The sequence below is a fragment of the Polypterus senegalus genome, chromosome 16 (genome assembly GCF_016835505.1).
Source record: "Polypterus senegalus isolate Bchr_013 chromosome 16, ASM1683550v1, whole genome shotgun sequence".
NCBI lineage: Eukaryota > Metazoa > Chordata > Cladistia > Polypteriformes > Polypteridae > Polypterus > Polypterus senegalus.
The window spans coordinates 6,375,114-6,398,055 of NC_053169.1; the positions used below are offsets into that span (position 1 = coordinate 6,375,114).

Genomic DNA, 22,942 nt, shown 5'->3' on the forward strand with positions numbered 1-22,942 from the left:
TTGCTTTTTGATTTATCGTTCTCTTGTTTTAATTTTACTAATGTTGTTTAATTTTATTGTAAGGTGACCTTGAGTGCTAAGATTATAAAATGGGATTTTCTAATGGCCAAATATAATGAAAACAATTGTTCAGCCTTACCTATGAAATGTAATCCCCCGGAATCTGCTTTGGCGAGTCCAGCGGTTTGTAATCCCAAGCAGCACATGCGTGAGGCGTCTTTATCCATTACCTCACTCAACAGCAGTGCCACTCGCAATATGGCGGCGACGTTGACGTACGATGCTGCTGGTCATGCGGCGTCTAGTAATTCTATGTCTATGGGGCGCCAGCCCACTGCAGGGCACACACACCCACAACAGCAACAACAGCATTTATTTCTATAGCACATTTTCATACAAATAATGTAGCTCAAAGTGCTTTACATCATGAAGAAAAGAAATAAAAAAACAAAGTAAGAATCAGAATGAGACAACACTAATTAACATAGAATAAGAATAAAGTCCGATGGCTAGGGAGGACAGAAAAAACAAAAAAGAACTCCAGACAGCTGGAGAGAAAAAATAAAATCTGCAGGGGTTCCAGGCCACGGGACCACCCAGTCCCCTCTGGGCAACACACACACACACACACACACACACACACACACACACACACACACACACGACAATTCAAGATTGCCAATGCACCTAACCTGAGAAACTGAAAAAGTACAAACAGGAAAATTTAAAAGTTGATTTGAGTGAGGACGAGTCCCGTTTAATATTCTGTTCCCAAGGTTGAATATTTGACATTTCCTGCTTATTAGGAATATGATTTGATTTTTGACACTTAGATTTGTTTTGCAGGCATGTGCTTCTGTTGTATTTAATTACAAAATGCCTTGCATACCTTATTAAACATGTCTGTTTTTCTCTGTTTATTTGGTTACATGCAGTAGTGTAGTGTAGGGTATACACAGGACATACGCGGGACATGAAAGTATCTCTCTGAAAAACGTACATCTTGTCCCAGGATTTTTTTTTTATAATAGAGAGATATACTCTGTGTTGTGTGTATTATATATATACATATATACGTATATAAACGGGAGATGAGACGTGATCTTCACGTTAAGATCACGGAAGACACTTAAAAGACCTGTGAGATGAAAGAGACTGGCCACGGAGCGTCTCACGGGAACCTTAAACGTGAGACTTTGTGCCAAGAGGTTGACTCAGGACCGTCTCGCGATGACGTGGAACATGAAATTCTTGCAAGACATGCCATACTTACAACCAAATAAGAGCACAGGCAGCAACACACTCCGTCGTGTAAAGGCTGCACACACAGATCCAGGGCTCTCAGCGCATATAAAGCGTATAAGGACAACACGTTATAAATGACACGTAAACGACTAAGCGAAGAAGAAAGCAGCGCAGGGAAAAGAGACTCGAAAGCGTTGGAGAGAAAAAAGAGCAAAGAAGAAAAAGAATAATCGAGGTACAAACTCAGAAAATAAGGAAAGTAATTACCAGCCCGGAACAAGTGGAGTTGGGAAAAAAAAGAAAACAAACAGTCCAATCGGTGTCCGAATTAAAAGACAAAGGAGAACTTCATAAAGACGTTCACAAACGTTGGCGCTAAGCACATGCAGAGCAGGTTAGACATTATGAAAGCAGTGGAATTCGAAAGGCCCCAGAAGAAAACCAGCGCGATACACAATGTGGAGAAAGTTAAAGAATATGAAAGTAGGAAAATTTTAAGAAAGTAAAGATCGCAGGAGCGCAAACAAATGGAAACTATTACTCGAAAAAGGGAAAATCACCACGGACCAGGTGTCATTGAAACAAAAGCAGGATAAAGCGAGGTCAGAAATAAAAGACAAAGAGTAGAAAACGTTATAAAGAGGTTAAAAAACGAGGGGGCCAAACACATGCAGAGCAGGTTAGAGAAAATGACAACTGGAATTCAAAAGACTCAAAAAAAAAACAAAAAACCGTAGACGTGAAACACATGCAGAGCAAGATGAGACAGAATATGAAAGCAGAAAGAAACGACGGTGTCAAAATAAAGAAAGTAAAGATCGCATTAGCACAAAGAAAGAGAAATTATTAGTCGGAGAGATAACGGAACAGCGAATAGAGATTGAATATATGGACACAGGTGACATGTCAGAAGTACAGTATGTAAATATTGTACGGCTTTAAAGTTTAAGTCAGAGAATTTCAAAAACGTGGTTTACCTCACGTGCATTTATTGGTTACTTTGCAAAAAAAAAAAATTAGCTGCTGCTGATGATGAAGATCGTTTTGTCTGTGCTGAAATTCCAAACAGAGAAACCTGTCCTGAATTAGGGTACAAAAGTCATTAAACACGTTTCACTGAACTCATTTAAAAAGATTCAGCATATTGGGACTTGAAAGATTCCAAACATTGTTTTTACAGAAGTTCTGAAATAAAAGTGAAACTAATGAAATGGCAACAATTCACAGAAAAAAAAAAATGTAAAAGTGTGTATTCGGAAAACCAAAGATGGGGGTTGGTGAGTGAAGCGAGCAGGGGGCAAAGCCCCCCTAGTATATACACTGTATATAATATATACACACACACACACTGTATATGTAATAGAAGGAAAGAGAAGGACCTTTGTCTGGAATTGGTTCTTTCATTTTTGGACTTCGGAATTTTCACTAAAAATTCTTAATATTTATGGTAAGGACCATAAAGGGGTCTGAGTCCCCCCCAACCACAGTTTTTCAAAATGGCATTTACACGACTTTTTGATGCCTTGCGAAAGTGAGACTTTTTAAGTATGGTTTAAAACAAGAGATGTAACGTTTGTGTTTGTTTGTAAGGACTGGTTCACGGTGGCCATTTCATCTTCTCTCCTTGTGTCCTTTTCTCAACTGGCTACTTATCTTTGAGACATTTTGTTCTTTGGCCGCCTGAAAATCACTTTGTCCAGGGGGACGTTTTTCTGTTTTTCTTTTCCACGTGCGACACGTGTAAGTTTTGAACCAGTGGTCAATGTAACTGGTATATGGTGTAAAGATTGTGTAAAGAAACACGCAAATGGCAGATTGACTGAGCTAGGAAGAATGGGAAGTGCCTCTTCACTCTTCAACACCAACTAAGAAACACTGCGCTCACATTACTAGGCTCAAAAGTGAATCTAATTGAACGCGCGCTCTATGCTAATTTAGGTGGCTCTTTATGCAGCTCGAGCCACGCCTCACCCGGCAAATGCGAAGGAGGCCGGTTTTCGCTTATTTGCATACACAAGAATCACCTCTGCTAATATTCGTTAAACAAACCACGCATTTTTAGCAACCGCTTATTTCATGTGGACCACAGTGATTGAGATTATATATTTTTTTGAGGTTTGTTGTGTTTGGTTTTCTGAAATGCATATAACGACTGTTCGTAAGATAAACGCCACTGAAGTCCCAACATTTAGAGACGAGAGAAAGTTAAGGGGGTTCCAGTTTACAAACATACGGAGTATATACTCTGGCTTCTCTTCAGTTCGTATAAATCTTTCGCCTTTTACTAAAGATTTCCGTGGAGAGGAGCATTAAAGAGTTTTACATAATTTTTTGATGCCTTGCGAAAGCGAGGCTTTCTTAAGTTGTATAAAATAAGTTGTTTTCTTGGCTTTTCTAATTTCGTCATAACTATTAACATTGTTGTTTTGTGAAGTACGCATTCACTCAGCTGGTTGCTTTTATAAGTTAAAAAATTGTGTTTATCGGAATTTCTCCGGTGAATTAATTCGTATTCTCTGATCGTGTCGCAAATTGTTTAATTTATTAATTCGTGTCTTATTTTAATAAGTTTTTTGCTATATGTAAATCTGTGACGGTGTTTAAACCCACCTGCCTAATACTGTGTGGGCCCACCTCATACCCACCCTTAGAGGCATGGACTCTAAGACCTCTGAAGGTGTCCTGTGCAGCATCCTGTAAACTGGGAGTTGGGGTCCTCCACGGATCGGACTTGTTCTTCCAGCACATCCAACAGATGATCAATCGGATTGAGATCTGAGGAATTTGAAGCAAACAAAGGACTTGACATGGATGATGGTGTGGGGGAGAGGATGTCTGGACAGGGTTTGACACCGACAAGGAAGTGTCCAAGACCAGAGTATGCCAGGGTGGAGACCATTAGGTGTGTGTTTTGTCATGGGATTTGATTTTGAAAGGTGAGAGTCTATCTAGGAATGGCAGAAATTCAAGGGAAGCCTCTTAAGTATGGCGTGTTAGTGTCAGACTGGCAAAGAAGAGTTTATGGGATGAGAGGTGTGTTCTGATGGCAAGAAATGGTGCCAGAGATGGGCAGTGGATGCAAAAAATATTAGCAAATGGATGGGAGATAAAAGGGGTGATCGTGTTGTGTATATATATAATTGAATAATTTGTGCATCATTTTGATAAATGGTTTTGTGTATATAGCTATGTAATAGTTCTCTTTATGTGTGTGTGCATATATATATATATATATATATATATATATATATATATATATATATATATATACAGTAATATCTGCCCCCCTGTCTTTCTATGCCCCCAGTATTAAATAAAGATGTTACTTTAATTAGGTACTGTAAACTAAACTTAATGATTGCACACATTAACAAGTATTCAATGGGTTTGAAGAGGTCAGGCTACTCCCCTTCCTTTTTTATTTTTTTTTCCTTCAATTTTGTTCCTTTGCTACTGTAACTGTAAATGTTAATAGTAATGAAGAGTTTTCTCTTTAAGTTCATGTTCACTGTTTTATGTAATTTCCATGTATTAGCTTTACCTTTAATTAATGTTTTGACTAACATTGATAAATAGAGATAATCTCATTGTTGTGTGATTATGTAATACTGTATATAGTAATACTACAACGATCCCCGCCTGCGCTACCTGCAAGCAACTTCATGCCACCCACTGCAGGGCACACACACACCCACACACACCAAGCGCACACTTGGGACGATTTAGGATCGCCAATACACCTGACCTGCATGTCTTTGGACTGTGGGAGGAAACCCACGCAGACACGGGGAGAACATGCAAACTACACGCAGGGAGGACCCGGGAAACGAACCCAGACGGGTCTCCTGACTGCGCTATCCACTGCGCCATCCTTTTTTCATCAAACAATAAATCTTTTAATTCTCGTGGATACGCCTCCTCATTGGGAAGAAACTCTACTTTTCCCGTGATGGCAATACGAATTAGATGATGTACAAGTCTCCAACTTAAAGTTTAAATCCAAACAATATATTCGATGTACAGTAATTTTTGCTGCTCTGTTATTTCACCGAGTAATTATTTCTGTTTGTTTGCGCTAATGCGATCTTTACTATTCTTTTTGGAGACGTTCGAATTTTAGTACTTCCATTACCTCTAACCTGCTCTGCTCGTGTATCGTTTTTGTAGGATGTTCTCGGCGTTCCACTTTGTCATCTACTCTGTCTTTTATTTCATGCCCCGGCCTGGTTAAATCTCTTGTCACAAAGACTACTCTTGTGGGACACGAATGTATCTCACTGAAAAATTCACGTCTCATCCCAGGATTTTTTTTTATATAATAGAGAGATATATAATGTTACGGGCGGCACGGTGGCGCAGTGGTAGCGCTGCTGCCTCGCAGTTAGGAGACCCGATTTATACTTGATATCACATGATGAAATGCATTAAAGTGTGTATGGAGTTTGCATGTTCTCCCCGTGTCTGCGTGGATTTCCTCCGGGCGCTCCGGTTTCCTCCCACAGTCCAAAGACATGCAGGTTAGGCGGATTGGCGATTCTAGTGTGTGCTTGGTGTGTTTGTGTGTGTCCTGCGGTGGGTTGGCACCCTGCCCGGGATTGGTTCCTGCCTTGTGCCCTGTGTTGACTGGGATTGGCTCCAGCAGACCCCCGTGACCCTGTATTCGGATTCAGCGGGTTAGAAAGTGGATGGATGGATATATAATGTTACAGTGTTGTTTTCCTCTGTACACGGCATTGCCCACCCTTTAATAAAATGCAGTTATTAAAAAAAATGAAATGCTTATGTCGTGCGCCTCAACAGCGCCTGCACGGTCTGCACTCTGCGCAGCACATTCAGTGGCCCAGTAGCGACCCTGGCTGACGTAACACCAACAACAATGATGGACGGATTAAAAGGCAGAAGTCTACGTGACCATCATCATCATCAAGCCCTTCTGTGAGAATCCTAAATCCAAAGAGGACTGTTTCATTTATGTGAGGTAGAATGCCCAGAGGGGACTGGGTGGTCTCATGGTCTGGAATCCCTACAGATTTTATTTTTCTCCAGCCGTCTGGAGTTTTTTTGTTTTTTCTGTCCCCTCTGGCCATTGAACCTTACTCTTATTCGATGTTAATTAATGTTGATTTATTTTGTTTTATAATTGTGTCTTTCATTTTTCTATTCTTTAATATGTAAAGCACTTTGAGCTACTGTTTGTATGAAAATGTGCTATAGAAATAAATGTTGTTGTTGTTAAACACTAACAGAGGTGCGAAAGCTCGCCACTCAAAGCGAATGTCCGATTATATTGTTTTATCTTGTAGAGGTATTAGGGCTTAACCGCCTACACAGTCCACCAATAACACGAACGACAACAATGAAGTTGCCAATAATAACAGTCCTCATTCTGCAGCACAGAAGATACAGGCGTGGCGAAATAAAATAAAACGATCAAAACGGCAACAGGACAGTAGCTCATGAGTGAACTATTGAAAGCTGACTTAACCCAAACTATGATCGTCTCCCAAATGGACATGTATTAAAACTTGTGTTAAAAACTCAGCAAATATCGTCCTCTGTGGCTCACCTCCATTTGTGAGATTCACTCTGGACACAATAAAGCAGTTGTGCGTGTTTCGGATATGTAGATTGAAATATTTGCATTTTGCAAACAAGAATTATGGGTAAGGATTCCTATTTAAATATAATCATTATAGTCTCAGTTTCAGTAAATGTTGTCAGGTTTTCGATTTCTGTTATTAATCTAAACGACATATACTGTATATGTTAAAGTAATGTTTTAATAGAAATAAATAAATACAATTATATATATATATATCTATCATCAAAATACACTCGTTTAGCTGGTTGTTTAAATAGATGCCTATAGAAACCTGGAAATTCTTTTTTTTTTTTTTTTATTTTCTTTATAGAAGCTTTAAAAGCATTAATGACAGACTACTAATGCGGCTCGATTCCTACTTTTCTTCAGAAATGGCAACCTTCGAGAGCGTATTTTTTCTGAGACAGTCTTGTAAACGGACTTTGCTATAACTCGCCAATCTCAGATTGTGAATTTTAAGGTCCTAAATTTACTTCGCCGTCCCCATTCCTGTCTCCAGGTCTCAATGTACAGGTCTGCCAGCAGGGCCGTTCTTAGGCATGTGTGAGCAGGGCAGTCGCCCAGTGCTCCGAGACAAAAGGGGCCCCATCATTCGAGGGTTTTTTTTAAGATCGACGCAAGCTACGTATCTGTACTATGAAGTTTAATGCTAAGCTTACTGCCCTTTCTCGGGGCAGGGACGAATTGAAAATGAATCCACAAGAAATTAAACTTTCCTGCACCAGAAAGCTTGCGCAGACAATTTGAGTCAAATTTTGACTACGAAGCGCAAGATCAGCCAATACTTGATCCAAAGGATAAATATCGCATTGAGTTTTTCACTGTATTGCTTGACCAAGCGATATCATCAATGACTGAACGCTTTGACCAAATGAAAGGTCATTATGATTACTTTGGTTTTCTTTATAATTATAAGAGAATAAAATGTCTAAGTGATGCGGATTTGATTAAATCCTGTCAGGATCTCAATGCGATATTAACAGGTGAAACGACTGGTACCGTTATTGATGCTCAGGACATGTTCTCTGAATTGCGTATTTTGGAAAATCTGTTGCCTCCTAATTCTTCTGCTCTTGAAACATTGCAGTTTATATATCAGAACAGCTTGCAAGATTCTGTTCCAAACATCGCAATAGCGCTACGAATCGCCTTGACCATACCAGTTACTGTCGCTGCTGGGAAACGCAGCTTTACTAAGCTAAAGATAATCAAGAATTACCTCAGGACAACCATGTTACAAGAACGATTGAATGCTTTAGCAATAATGCCCATTGAGCGAGACGTTGTCCAATCGCTTGATTACTCGGCATTAATTAAAGATTTCGCAAGTGTTAAAGCGCGAAAAGTTGATTTCGTTTCTTGACCTTTATTCTGGAATGTACTTTAGCCCAAGTTTTAACTTGGTAGGAAAAAAAAATAATAATAATATAAAAAACACACTTTTTAATTGTTACAAAAAATAAATAAAATGCTCTGAAATGTATAGAAATATGCACCAGTGCACATTTTGCACACGCTGGGCTTCGCTACATGCCTCCATGCGGTGCCCAGTAGAAACGGGTCAACTCTGGCTGAAGTGTAGCTAATGCTGCACGCATTAGGACCCCACAGTCTAATTATGCCCAGGGCCCCCAACGTCCTAAGAACGGCCCTGCTGCCAGTGATAAGATAAGATAACTTTATTCATCCCGAGGGAAATTCTTATGTCATTGGCATGTTTAGTGCAACAAGAGAAATAAACATAGTACAATAAAGATTTAAAAAGAGAAAAATAGTAATTGTGCAAATATAACCGATTATTATTAAATACAAATGACTCCTCTCAAAGTAAAACGAGTGGCTTGAGGTGCATTTTTACAACTTTGTCCAGGGGAGCAAAACTTCTCGAACCGGCTCTGCTTGGAGGTCTTCTTCAATCCCAAATCACTCCTGTCACTCTTCTCTGCCCGGTCCACTTTGCCTGCACCCTCTTCTTCATCCCTCTGCCGTTGCTTTGAACTGTTGAATCCAAGTATCTAAATCTGAAAACGTAAACGAATAAGAGATTTTAGTCTGTGACCTTTAATAAATTTGCATTTTTTTTCTCAAAACGTGTTTTCTCTTTGTCATTATGGGTTATGGAGAGTAGATTAATGGACAACTATGACAAATTCAGCCATCCATTTCAAATTCAATCCACAACACAATAAAGCGTGCAGAAAGTGAATGGGACGGAAAACCTTCTCGGTATCCCAATCCCTTCTGTTTTGTCTGGAAAAAGCCAATCCTGCGAGAAAAGTTCAGGGCGGCAGACTCGGCCAGTCTACCCTGCACTTCCCGGAGCAGACCAACAGATGTCGCCCTAAAGGCGAGCTCGGTGGATTAACCGAGAAAACGGAAAGTTGACTTCACTCGATTCCTTACAATTTCACTCCTGGGACAATACAACTGAATTTGTTTTGACAGTGAGGATGGGAATGACAAAGGCTCTGAAAAAGGAATGGTTTTGTGCTTTTTGCTTTGTAAGTAAAATGGATTTCCATCCATCCATTATCCAACCCGCTATATCCTAACTACAGGGTCACGGGGGTCTGCTGGAGCCAATCCCAGCCAACACAGGGCGCAAGGCAGGAAACAAACCCCAGGCAGGGTGCCAGCCCACCGCAGGGCACACACACACCAAGCACATGGAGAGAAGCTATTAATAATCCCCTCAATTTGCTGATGCCATGCAAAGGCATGGCTTCCATTTGTATTGTGAGGGTGACTTTTTCTGTCACATGCAGATTTTATTTCTTATTTCATTTTAAACTCCATAATTTGATTACTAGCAGGCAGTGTCACGTAGCGTTCTCATCGTTTATGGAGCCATGACCCTTTTTCCTATACAAGTGTCTTAGCCACCCACCAGTTTCCCCTTTGATGAGTCCAGCATGATTGGCAAAGTGGAGGAATCGAGTGGCGACCTGACGCGATGTGACACGACCCACTCACGATCCATTGCCACCCCCTTCCAATATTAAACAGCAACAGCAAAGCGTGATCCCACCGCAGCAGCCCGCAACCCGCTTTTTTTTTCTGCTAATCGATTTATTCCGTTAAAACAGATTAGCTTTTTCTATCCTGGTTTTCTCATGACTTTATATCAACATAATCAAGCTATAATAAAAACCGATTAACAATTACACAATTTAAAATGATGCAAAAAGTGGCTTTGCCCGTGTGTGTGTGTGTGTGGGGGGGGGGTCTTCTTTTTCTTTCAAGTTCTTGAGTCAAACAGTTCTTTCCTGTCCATGGCCATCTGTAAAACACTCATACAGGAGAGAAGTTTCTCTTTCTTTATGTTTAAACGCCTCCTCCTTCTCCAAATTGCCTCTTTAATGTAGTTTATTCTTACCCGTTGCTTTGTGCCCACTTTGACCTGCCAAACATGACCGTTCCTTTATTTACTGCACCTTCTCCAGTTTGTTTGGCCTTTGCCACTCTCCACTCTACTTGTGCTTTCTTACACTCAAACAAGACATGTTTTTGCAATTTTGATTTTGTTGCATCGAGAATATGGGCACCCTGGATTTTTGATAGAGTTTCTTATGAACAGGCTATTTATTATTTGTGTGAAGGGTATCCTGTCCGGCCTGCCATGCTAGGCCTTTCAAATTGTTGGGCAGATATTTACTCTATTATTTCCCAGATTTTTGCTGATTCCGCTTTCGAAGTTTCTTTAATCCATATGACCGATTTTTTTTTTTTTCTTTATCGTTTGCATAACTGATTTCCAGTTGTTCCATACTTTCCCTCCCTCTTCTCCTGTTGTGTTCTATACAGGTTGTCATGGGTTTATATATTTTTGCCATATTGAAGGTTTTTTTTTTTTGTCCTAATTCAATTTTATTTCGTAGTAATGAAGTTAACATTTCGTCAGTATTTCACTTTCGGCTCCCTTTCCTTCTCCCAAGTACAGTCCCTCGGGGAAATTTCCAAGGTATGCCAATTGCATTAAAATGTTCTCTCTTTACCAGTTACAATAAAACAACTTTATAAGGCTTGTCTTACCTTTGGGGCCTTTTTTCATAAGAGGTGTTTTTTCATAAAAAAGAGTTTTCTCTGATCATTCCGATCATTTTCTGTTGGGGAAAAAACTTTTAGTTTATTTGTCCATGTACACCATGTCTTCCATAATACTCCTTTTATCATATTTATTCGATCCCAAGCTTTCTTTTTCCAGATCTTCCAAACACCACCAAGTCCCTATCCAACTTAATGTCTGCTGTGGAGCCCTGCCTTACCTCCCTCCGTATCTTTACTGCTGTGGGACAGTCCCACATTACGTGTCCCACTGACTCGTTTTTTTATACATTCTTCCCTGCGACATTTAGGCCCTTGAAGAATTTTCCTTTTGCTTAAAGCCAGCTTCGTGATCAGCCAGCCAGGCTAGATCTGCTGCTTTGCTGTTTAGAAACTTTTCTGCAAACCTTTCCCATATCAATTTTGATTCTTCTCTAGATTTCCCATTAATAGTTACTGGCTTCTCGCTTTCTCTAACTTTTGCCACCAATTCTTTCCACCTCCTCCACAAGTCCTTTTCATCCTCTTGAAGCCCGCAGTCCTTGATACATTCTAACAACCTCCTATACATTTTGGGTAATCTGAATTCATATGCTGGGCACCCTGCCCGGGATTGGTTCCTGCCTTGTGCCCTGTGTTGGCTGGGATTGGCTCCAGCAGACCACCATGACCCTGTGTTTAGATTCAGCGGGCTGGAAAATGGATGGATGGATGAATTCATATGGGTTTTTATTTTGGGTTTTAAAAAGGCCAAACCTTCTTAAATGCCCACCCATCATATACCTGGCTAAGTCTGCCGCTCTCCCATTCCCACTCTGTATCAAGGCTATGTATGCAGCCGTGTATTTCAGCCTTAATAGGGTACTTAAGTCCGGAAAGCCTTTTCCCCCTTTCTTTTTTTGTTTCTTTACCTTCTCTCTTGCAACCTTTTCGTGTGTAGACCCCCCCAAAAAATAAAAACATTGTCTTTCAATTCTTTTTAAAAATTTCTTTTATGGGTAAAAACACTGTTGCCAAAAAATATAGCCTGGGCAAAATTATTGTTTTAATTAGCAAACTTTTACCCTTGTATGTCAATTCCCTAGTCCTCCAGAGACATGTGAGCCTATGTACCGTTCTTTCCATCTCCTTCCAGTCTCTTCTTCCTTCCTTCTCCTCTCCAAAATGAATTCCTAATATTTTAACCGACCCTCTATGTACTTTCATGTAGTGCCCAAAGTCTTCCTGCCACTTGCCCTGCAGGTGGCACTCGTTTTTTCCCTTATTTAATTGGAATCCTGCTGCCTTAGAGAAACCCTCTACTTCATCTAGGCCAGTGCTTCCCAAACTCGGTCCTGGGGACCCCCTGTGGCGGCAGGTTTCTGCTCCAACCAGCTTCTGCTTTTAATTGGACTCCTGGGCTAATTAAGTGGAGTGTTATTTCCCTAGTTGTGTGTTTTGGGAACAATATAGAAATTAAAAAACTAAGTTTGGTAAAATATATATATATATATATTTAAAAAAATTCCTGCAGTGGGCTGGCGCCCTACCCGGGATTTGTTCCTGCCTTGCGCCTATGTTGGCTGGGATTGGCTCCAGCAGACCCCCGTGACCCTGTAGTTAGGATATAGCGGGTTAGATTATGACTGACTATATTAAAATTTACCAGCCAGTAATATGGGAATAATGGATTTACTAATTTGTGGGTCTGACACTAAAGTAGCTGCAGCCTTTGATTATTCAGTGTTGTTTGCCAGCGTGTCTGCTCTGCTTGTTTTTAATTGTCATTAATAAGATACAGCAAAAGGGTGAAAACTGCACAGAGAAAGGGTCACGGGGGTCTGCGCAAGCGAGGAAACAAACCCCGGGCAGGGCGCCAGCACACCTTAGGGGGCACACACACAAACCAAGCACACACACGCGACAATTTAAAATCGCCAATGCGCCTAACCTGCATGTCTTTGGACTGTGGGAGGAAACTGGAGCAGACACGGGGAGAACATGCAAACTCCACGCAGGGAGGACCCGGGAAGCGACACCGTGCCACCCACACAGAGAAAGGGCAAAATAGAATGAAATCAACAACAGAGAGTTAAGCGTTTAAATCTCTAACAAAAGCAGAAATATTTCTAAATGTCTTATAAATGTGTAAAATCATGCTGCAGTGCTTTTCTGAATGTAGAATAAGAGAAATTAATTAATTAATTGAAGTTAATTAAATGAGCTCAATATTATGAGGTGTTGTCACTGATTATGAATCTGGTTGGAATAAAAACCTGCAACCACAGTGGGTCCCCAGGATCGGGATTGGGAAGCACTGATCTATAAGGCATTCCTTACTGACAGGCAGGCTCTACTTATTAAGGTGATATCGTCCATGTATACTGTACTTTTAGCCGTCATATTGAAGGGGTATGGTCTTCTATTTGTGCCCGCAACCTGCTTTTGAAACACTGGCGTAGGGGTGAAGACTTTGGTCTTGAGACCCTGACGCTGTGTTTCAAATCTCACTACTGATGTGGGACGTGCCTGCCATCCACGAGAGAAAGGGAGAAGAAAAAAGAAATGAAACCAATTCGATCCCAAATGTTGTAAGTCGTTTTGGATAAGAGTGCCAGCTAAATAATAAAATAATAAAGCGAGGGTAAATCAAAAAGCAATTTGAAACTTACGTGGTAAGCGCAAAGGGTAGACGCTGACGCCATACATCATATTTGCAGTGGCTGATGGGTAATCTGAACACGCACTGCGCTGCGCTCTGCCGTTAGTCGGCTTGAAGCCAAGGTCAAGTGAACATGGACGCTCCGCAGCGGCATTGCACCATCCGTAAACGCATGAGATTTCTTTGGGCAGAGGCAGTCAAACCTGCTGAAATGCATCAAAGTATGTTTACTAACTAATGGAAATAAAAACCGCAGGTGCAAAGCGGGAAGAACAAGTGTAACTGATAAACTCGGTCGGCAGCAACACAGCAGCATCACACACAAGCCCACATCAACATGGCGAATGCCAAAAAATTATAAAACAATAGTAAAATTTGTTCGAAGATATTCATGGGAGGAAGGAGATCCAAAGGTTTGGGAAAAGAAAAAAGATCTTAAAAAATATAGAGAAAAAGATGAGACGGTACTGAAAATCCAAAAGCTCGCTGAAGAGCAAGCAAGAAAAGTGTGGCAGCAAAATGCAGACAAGGAATTAACGAATAAACCGAAAGACCTCGGTAGGATGACAATACATGAAATCTTACCGACACAGGCGGCCATGTACAAAGGGAGAGTCGCAAAAAGTTCAATATGTCCAGAGGAAAAACTGCTCAGAGGCTGAGACATCAGAGCATATGTTTTGGAGCTGTAAAAAAGCACAAGATGTGTGGAATGAGGTGTTAAAGAAATGGGAAGGGAAGTTGGGAAAAGAGGTGATTACAAGAGAAGGTGTGTTGTATGGGTTAGTAGGGAAGGACTTAAATGTAAAAATGCCAATAAGGGAATGGAAAATGATTAATATAATAAAGGAAAATATGTGGTGGTGGAGAAATGAACTGGTGATTCTTAACAGGACAATAACAATACAGAGACTGTTACAGAAATGTGAAAAGGAAGTAGTGGAAGAATGGAGGATAAAAGAAGGACAAGGAAACGAATGGCCCCAAAAAAAGGTAAAGACCTTAAATAGAATTAAAACGTGGGGGCAAAAAGGAAAAAAAAGTCACTTGGGGTGAAAAGGTGATGGGTACAGTGAATTAGCAAACTGGCCAGATTTTGTGTGTGTGTGTGTTAAAAGCTAAAACATTGAAAAGCAAAATTAAATATAAATGAAAAGGGGACAAGCAAAATAGTGTTTGTCTTAAATAATGGATTTTAGACAAAATATTAATAATAATAAAAAAAAAAGAATGCCTTCGTCAGAGAAGACCGATGGATTATGTTAACCGCTACTGCTACACTTTTTGATATCAGCTATGGTGCATGAGGGCCTGGGGTATCCTACGGTTTGCACAAGATGGGCACCCAGGTGGCTTACTGATCTGCACAAACATCAGAGTATGGAAGTTACAGCCCAGAAATGTTATGAAGAAGATCCGAGTATTTTGGAGTGGATTGTTACCGGAGATGAGACATGGATCCATCACAGTGAGCTGGAAAACAAAAGACAAAGCATGCAGTGGAACCAGCCAGAGAAGATGAAATTCACACAACACGCCTCCACCGACAAAATCATGATGAACGTGGACAAGCGGTGACCGCTGCTTAGGGACACACTGAAACCTGCAATGTGCTGCAAAAGAAGAGGAGTGCTGTCAAGAATAGTCCTGCTGCTCCATGACTACACACGACCCCATGTAGCAGCCACAGCGGTGGAGGCAATGAGACAGCTGTGGTCTTCCACATTCCCTTCCCATCATTAAGGAGGCGACGCAGACCGGGATTTGGGAGAGAAGAAGTTAGGGGACGAGGCAAGAAGGGCATCGACCTGCACGTGATCTTCATCTGCTCACAGTTACTGCTATTAAAGGGTCGCTGCCTTTACTTTTTTGATTTTCCCTCCCAATTTCTAAAAAAAAAAAAACATATTTCATGTTAATAAATCAGCATCTCGTTGTGACATTTCCTAGGCTACTGTGGGAGTCTACCGCCCCAATGAGGAAAGGCTTAACACTCACAGTTTCGGGTGTGCGTCTCCTTTCTTTATCTAGGGAGTTAAAAAAGCTTATCATTTTCAGTTCAATCAAAAAACGTTTGCTCAAATTTGCTTTATCTCTTCATCACCCGGTGGTTTCTACTGACGCGGATTTGTTCAGCATAGTTATCAAACATCTCGCCTTCTATATGGTTTCTTTGACAGAGTTGTCGCCCACACCTCCTTTACTGCTCTTTTGTTTTCTTTAACTTTAAACGCCCCATGCAGCACGAGTTCTTTTCTCTTTGAAATCTTTTGAAGGGTTTGGCTTACTTCGTTCTCAGTTTGTTGGGTTCTTCGGCTTACTGAATAAAAAAGCAAATCAGCCCCACCGCATAACACACACACACACCCACACACACACAGACACACACACGTGAGTTAGAGGCCTCAGCTAGAAATGTACTGAAACACAACAGCAGGTGCCGCCTGCACGGAGGAGCGAGAATGCGATAAACGAGAGGGGGCGTGCCGGGAGAACACAGGGTGATGGCGCCCCTAGTGGTCGACGTTTAATAAAACTTTACTAACTGGCTGACTTACTAACGTTAACGCTGCCTGACTTGGTTTGGATGCCAAGGTATTGATCTACATGTATATTTATCCATCTGTAATAGAACATCTCTTTTATCTGTCTGGCCTTTATAAAGCGGCTTTCATGCCCATTTGTCCTTTATTTTGTATAGTGCCTTTCATACTTATATAGGTCTGTAATACAGTGCCATTCATATGCAGCCTATCTATGCTTTAGTATGCACAGTTCATCTCACATTGATCTATACTTTGTTTTATAAAGTGCCTATCTATCTATCTATCTATCTATCTATCTATCTATCTATCATATAGTGCCTTTCATCTATCTATCTATCTACACCATTTTAGTGACTTTCATATTTATCTGTCTGTAATATAGTAGCTTTCCTATCTACTATTTATATAGTGCCTTCCGTGCTCATATAGCTGTAATATAATCAATTTTCTGTCTGCCTGTCTGTCTGTCTGTCTGTCTGTCTGTCTGTCATATAGTGCCATTCATGTTTCTATATAGCTACCTATATATATAAAATTCTTTTCGCGTTTGAAATGGAAATTACGTATGACCACATAACATATTATAATACAGGAACTAATCACTTCGTCATTCTTATATCGTCTTTACGAATTGTTATTATTTGTTATTTTACTGATATTGAAAAGAAGTAAACACAAACACGCCGATCTATCCCATAGAAGTGCGCCCCGTGTTGCCCTCTCCCAGTCCTCCTTTTTGGACTACTGGGGCTGAGCCGTCCACCGCCAGACAAGTTTTATTTATTTGTCCACGTGACTGTCGTGGAAACTGCAACATTCTAACTTTTTTTTTAATTGGCAGTACTTTGGGTCTTTCTACTTTTTAACTGCGTCGAACTGTAGAAGACCACCTTCAGCGGCGAGGGGTCGTGACAACAAAGTGGACGCTGGGAGGTGCGGAATGTCAGGCTGCTCTGCCGGGTTGAGAGTGTCACAGTTTCGGGCGGCGTCCTCTCTTCTCGTACTGTTTGTGACACTTCGAGTGCCCCGTCGGCTCCTTGGAGAGTGGAAATCTTTGCCAATGAGTGTAATCGGTGCCATCGAAGCGTGACTCTCTTGGTAAATTGCTCTGCACGACTACTTACTGTCCGTTAAGGTGAGTTCGGGTCACTAAAACCCCGCAACATTCAAGGTTGCTTTTGTGATGAATTCTTTTAAGAAGATGGAGGGTTTACGTCTAAGAATATGTACCGACCTCTTCGTGTAAAGTATTGGACTTGGGAATTGTTTGGACCTTCTGCCCGTTAAGCACAGGATGGCAGCGTCCTCATTTCTCAGAATATTTTTTCTCTTAAATCACAGGCACCTAGTGCAAGGTTGTCAAGCAGGTAGTTTACCCGAAACCACTGCAGTAGTACTCAATGTATCTTTACTTCTTAAATGTTAATGATTTACTGTTTAATAATTTATACGCTTTTTATATATCATTCAAATTCTCTTAAGGAAATGTTTTACAGTTTAATAATTTATACGCTTCTGATATGTTCTTCAGATTCTTTTATCAAAATGTTTTACTACTTAATAACTTATTTTATCAATACTATATTTTAATTTTTTTCCCTTGCACTCAGTGAGCGAGGCCACTGGGTAATCAGCCAGTCCTCAATAAAATAAAGATATCAATATGAACTGCGCTGTTTATAATAAAGTGCCTTTCGTGTCTGTCTGCACATAGTGCAGTTTATATCTATATATCATTTTATTTTGAGTTTTGCAGCTATGTATCTGTAATATAGTGTCTATCCTATATGTTATATAGTGCCCTTCCTAAATATACCACATATGTAGTATGGTGCCTTTTCATATCTGTCTGTATCTACCCTTTATTGCATACTTCATTTCCCATCTTCTATATTTTATATAGTCAGTTTTACGGTTATCTCGCACTCTATAATATAGTGCCTTTCCCATCGAGCTCTTTATATTTTATGTAGTGCCTTTTGTAACCTTGTATAGAATAGATAGGGTTATACAAAATACCCCCATGGTAATTAGGAGGTCCCGTTACTGCTCAGTGCTGGAGTAACAGTGAAGCCCGTTGCAGCTCCGTGGAATGCCGGCCGGTTCTGTCAGTCGTCTCCCCTTGACCGCTGGGATTTGGAGTCCTTTCGGTGGCCGCAGGTTCAGCGCAATTGCGGGTGTGCCCCGCATTCAGAGAGAACGTCTCCAGATGAACTTTACCACAGTCAGCTGATGGCTGCTTTAACGAACCAAACTACTCTTACCTTTTAAAGGAATGCTCACTCGAAACGGATTTTTAAAAATATATTGTCTGCTCCATGTTGTTTGTAATGATGGCTGAGAAAATTACTATGGGACGCAAGCAACATTAAAAAATGTGATGTTGTATTCTTTGACTGCGATATTGCAGGGTCCTCTTTTATTGATAACAACTCACATTTTTAAGTTTATTTTCAAACCTGAAACTTTAGAGAGGGAAAAAAAGAGGAATCGTTTTAGGAAATTTGCTGGGTATTTTTTTTTTGTAAATAGTGTTATGTCCTCTGCAAATTGTCTGATTTCCAGATGTTCACCTAATCCTATCCGTTTCAGGGCAGCCCTGTTTTATTAATTGTTAATCTTGAAGAGGTGTGTTAAAGAAACCGAATTCTTTTTGTCCTTATAACATAATTTCACCACATTTACATTTTTTCCCCTTGTCTGAACAACTGAAATAGATGAAACATAAACGGATGCTTAAACGTGTCAAACACCTTTTTTATAATCAAGGAACAAAATCAACGACCAATGTTCAATGAGGTAAAAGTCAAGTCGCAGACGTACAGTATGTTGCTACAAAAATCTAATGGAACTCGGCGAGATTCTCGGCTTTCTGTTGCGACTCAGCGCTTGTGACACACATGCGCAAACTGACTGCTTGAACGCGCGCTCTATGCTAATTTAGGTGGCTCTCAATACTGCTCGAGCCGCGCCTCATCCGGCAACTGTGAAAGAGGGCGGTATTCGCTTATTTGCATACCCAAGAATCACCTCTGCAAATATTCGTTAAACAAATCACGCATTTTTAGCAAAAACTTATTTCATGTGGACCATAGTGATTGTTATTATATAGATTTTTGAGGATGGTTGTGTTTGGTTTTCTGAAATACATTAAACGAATGTTCATAAGATAAACTCCATTGAGGTCCCAACATTTAGAGACGAGAGAAAATTAAGGGGGTTCCATTTTATAATCTTGTTAACTATATACTCTGGCTTCTCTTCAGCTCGTATAAATCTTTCGCCTTTTACTAAAGATTTCCGTGGAGAGGAGCATTAAAGAGTTTTACGTAATTTTTTGATGCCTTGCGAAAGTGAGGCTTGCTTAAGTTGTGTAAAATAAGAAGTTGTTTGTTGTGCTGATTGCTGTGATATTATGTGCGCTGTTACTATTATTGGTTTGTGAAGTACACATTCACTCAGGTGGTTGTTTTTATAAGTAAACAAATTGTGTTTATCGGAATTTCTCCGATGAATTAATTAGTTTTCCATGATCGTCTCGCAAATTGTTTAATTTATTAATTCGTGTCTTATTTTGATATTTTTTTTGCTATATGTAAATCTGTGACGGTGTTTAAACCCACCTGCCTAATACTGTGTGGGCCCACCTCATACCCACCCTTAGAGGCATGGACTCTGGAAGACCTCTGAAGGTGTCCTGTGCAGCGTCCTGTAAACTGGGAGTTGGGGTCCTCCACGGATCGGACTTGTTCTTCCAGCACATCCAACAGATGATCAATCGGATTGAGATCTGAGGAATCTGAGGCCAAGTTAAGAGTCTGAGTGAACTCTTTGTCCTGTTCAAGGTGGTGACGTGTGTAAGGACTTGTATAAGGTGACATGTCAGGCGATCAGTGGTGGAGGAGCAGAGATGGACTATAAAAGTTGAAGTGTGGGGGTGTATGGACAGGGGGGGTACGACCAAAAGGACTTGATATGGATGAAGGTGTGAGGGAGAGGATGTCTAGACAGGGTTTGACACCGACAAGGAAGTGTCCAAGACCAGAGTGTGCCCGGGTGGAGACCATTAGATGTGTGTTTTGGGGGTGTAAGGTGGGCACAAGCAGTGTGGGGAAAATGTGGAGGGGTAACTGCAAAAGGTTGAAGATTCAATTGTTTTGTCATGGGATTTGATTTTGAAAGGTGAGAGTCTATCTAGGAATGGCAGAAATTCAAGGGAGGCCTCTTTAGTATGGCGTATTAGTGTCAGACTGGCAAAGAACAGCTTATGGGACGAGGGGTGTATTCTGATGGCAAGAAATGGTGCCAGAGATGGGCAGTGGGCACAAAAAAGATGGAAGGGAGATAAAAGTGTCGGAAATATATAATTGAATCATTTTTGTGCATCATTTAGATATTTTTTTTGTGTGTATATCTATTTCTCTCTCTCTCTCTCTTATTTATATATATGAATAAGCAGCTATGGATCACCACACAGAACACATTAAATGTATGATATTCCAACTCTCCACAAATTTAGAATCTTTAGATTTATACTTGATATCACTTTCATGATGAAATGCATTAAAGTGTGTATGGAGTTTGCATGTTCTCCCCGTGTCTGCGTGGATTTCCTCCGGGTGCTCTGGTTTCCTCCCACAGTCCAAAGACATGCAGGTTAGGTGCATTGGCGATCCTAAATTGGCTCTAGTGTGTTCTTTGTGTGTGTGTGTGTGCGCCCTGTGGTGTGTTGGCACCCAGCCCGGGGTTTGTTTCCTGCCTTGCACCCTGTGTTGGCTGGGATTGGCTCCAGCAGACCCCCGTGACCCTGTAGTTAGGATATAGCAGGTTGGATAATGGATGGATGTTACATTTTACAGATAAGTCGTTAATTCTGTTTAAATAATGAATACTGTTAATAATTACACACATGGGGTGACACATTGGTGGAGCGGTAGGGCTGCTGTCTCTCAGGGAGTTCGCATGTTTTCCTTCTGGGTTTCCTCAATGTGCTCCGGTTTCCTTCCAAAGATACAGTGGTGTGAAAAACTATTTGCCCCCTTCCTGATTTCTTATTCTTTTGCATGTTTGTCACACAAAATGTTTCTGATCATCAAACACATTTAACCATTAGTCAAATATAACACAAGTAAACACAGAATGCAGTTTTTAAATGATGGTTTTTATTATTTAGGGAGAAAAAAAATCCAAACCTACATGGCCCTGTGTGAAAAGGTAATTGCCCCCTTGTTCAAAAATCACCTAACTGTGGTGTATCACACCTGAGTTCAATTTCCTGATTACTGCCACACCTGTTTCAATCAAGAAATCACTTCAATAGGAGCTGCCTGACACAGAGAAGGAGACCAAAAGCACCTCAAAAGCTAGACATCATGCCAAGATCCAAAGAAATTCAGGAACAAATGAGAACAGAAGTAATTGAGATCTATCAGTCTGGTAAAGGTTATAAAGCCATTTCTAAAGCTTTGGGACTCCAGCGAACCACAGTGAGAGCCATTATCCACAAATGGCAAAAACATGGAACAGTGGTGAACCTTCCCAGGAGTAGCCGGCTGACCAAAATTACCCCAAGAGCGCAGAGACGACTCATCCGAGAGGTCACAAAAGACCCCAGGACAATGTCTAAAGAACTGCAGGCCTCACTTTCCTCAATTAAGGTCAGTGTTCACGACTCCACCATAAGAAAGAGACTGGGCAAAAACGGCCTGCATGGCAGATTTCCAAGACACAAACCACTAATAAGCAAAAAGAACATTAGGGCTCGTCTCAATTTGGCTAAGAAACATCTCAATGATTGCCGAGACTTTTGGGAAAATACCTTGTGGACTGATGAGACAAAAGTTGAACTTTTTGGAAGGCAAATGTCCCGTTACATCTGGCGTAAAAGGAACACAGCATTTCAGAAAAGAACATCATACCAACAGTAAAATATGGTGGTGGTAGTGTGATGGTCTGGGGTTGTTTTGCTGCTTCAGGACCTGGAAGGCTTGCTATGATAGATGGAACCATGAATTCTACTGTCTACCAAAAAATCCTGAAGGAGAATGTCCGGCCATCTGTCTGTCAACTCAAGCTGAAGCGATCTTGGGTGCTGCAACAGGACAATGACCCAAAACACACCAGCAAATCCACCTCTGAATGGCTGAAGAAAAACAAAATGAAGACTTTGGAGTGGCCTAGTCAAAGTCCTGACCTAAATCCAATTGAGATGCTATGGCATGACCTTAAAAAGGCGCTTCATGCTAGAAAACCCTCAAATAAAGCTGAATTACAACAATTCTGCAAAGATGAGTGGGCCAAAATTCCTCCAGAGCGCCGTAAAAGACTCATTGCAAGTTATCGCAAACGCTTGATTGCAGTTATTGCTGCTAAGGGTGGCCCAACCAGTTATTAGGTTCAGGGGGCAATTACTTTTTCACACAGGGCCATGTAGGTTTGGATTTTTTTTTCTCCCTAAATAATAAAAACCATCTTTTAAAAACTGCATTTTGTGTTTACTTGTGTTATATTTGACTAATGGTTAAATGTGTTTGATGATCAGAAACATTTTGTGTGACAAACATGCAAAAGAATAAGAAATCAGGAAGGGGGCAAATAGTTTTTCACACCACTGTATAAAGATGTGGTGACACTACAATGACGCGAGTGTCTGTGACTGTGTGCTTGCATTCACCTTGCGATGAGCTGATGCCGTGTCTAGGGATTGTTTCTGCTTCGTGCTTAATGCTAGCTGGGATGGACACATCCCTGGATTGAAGGATTAAATCATTAAACATCCTTTTCAGAGATACTCCAGTAAGGTGTCATCGGGATTTAATGGCTGTTCCAGGCAATTCACAACACAGCGAAGCCGAACCTGATATC

At 40.8% G+C, this 22,942-nt stretch overlaps 1 protein-coding gene and 2 non-coding genes across 5 annotated transcripts in view; all 3 read left to right on the forward strand.

The window, feature by feature from the left end:
- Positions 1-22,942, forward strand: part of tmem178 (transmembrane protein 178) — a 57,815-nt gene that overhangs the window by 13,228 nt on the left and 21,645 nt on the right. The gene's annotated exons all lie outside the window — the stretch shown is intronic.
- Positions 3,486-3,600, forward strand: LOC120517048. Its single transcript, XR_005630972.1, has one exon. It is a non-coding gene; the product is annotated as a U5 spliceosomal RNA (small nuclear RNA).
- LOC120517049 lies at positions 19,325-19,439 on the forward strand. Its single transcript, XR_005630973.1, has one exon. It is a non-coding gene; the product is annotated as a U5 spliceosomal RNA (small nuclear RNA).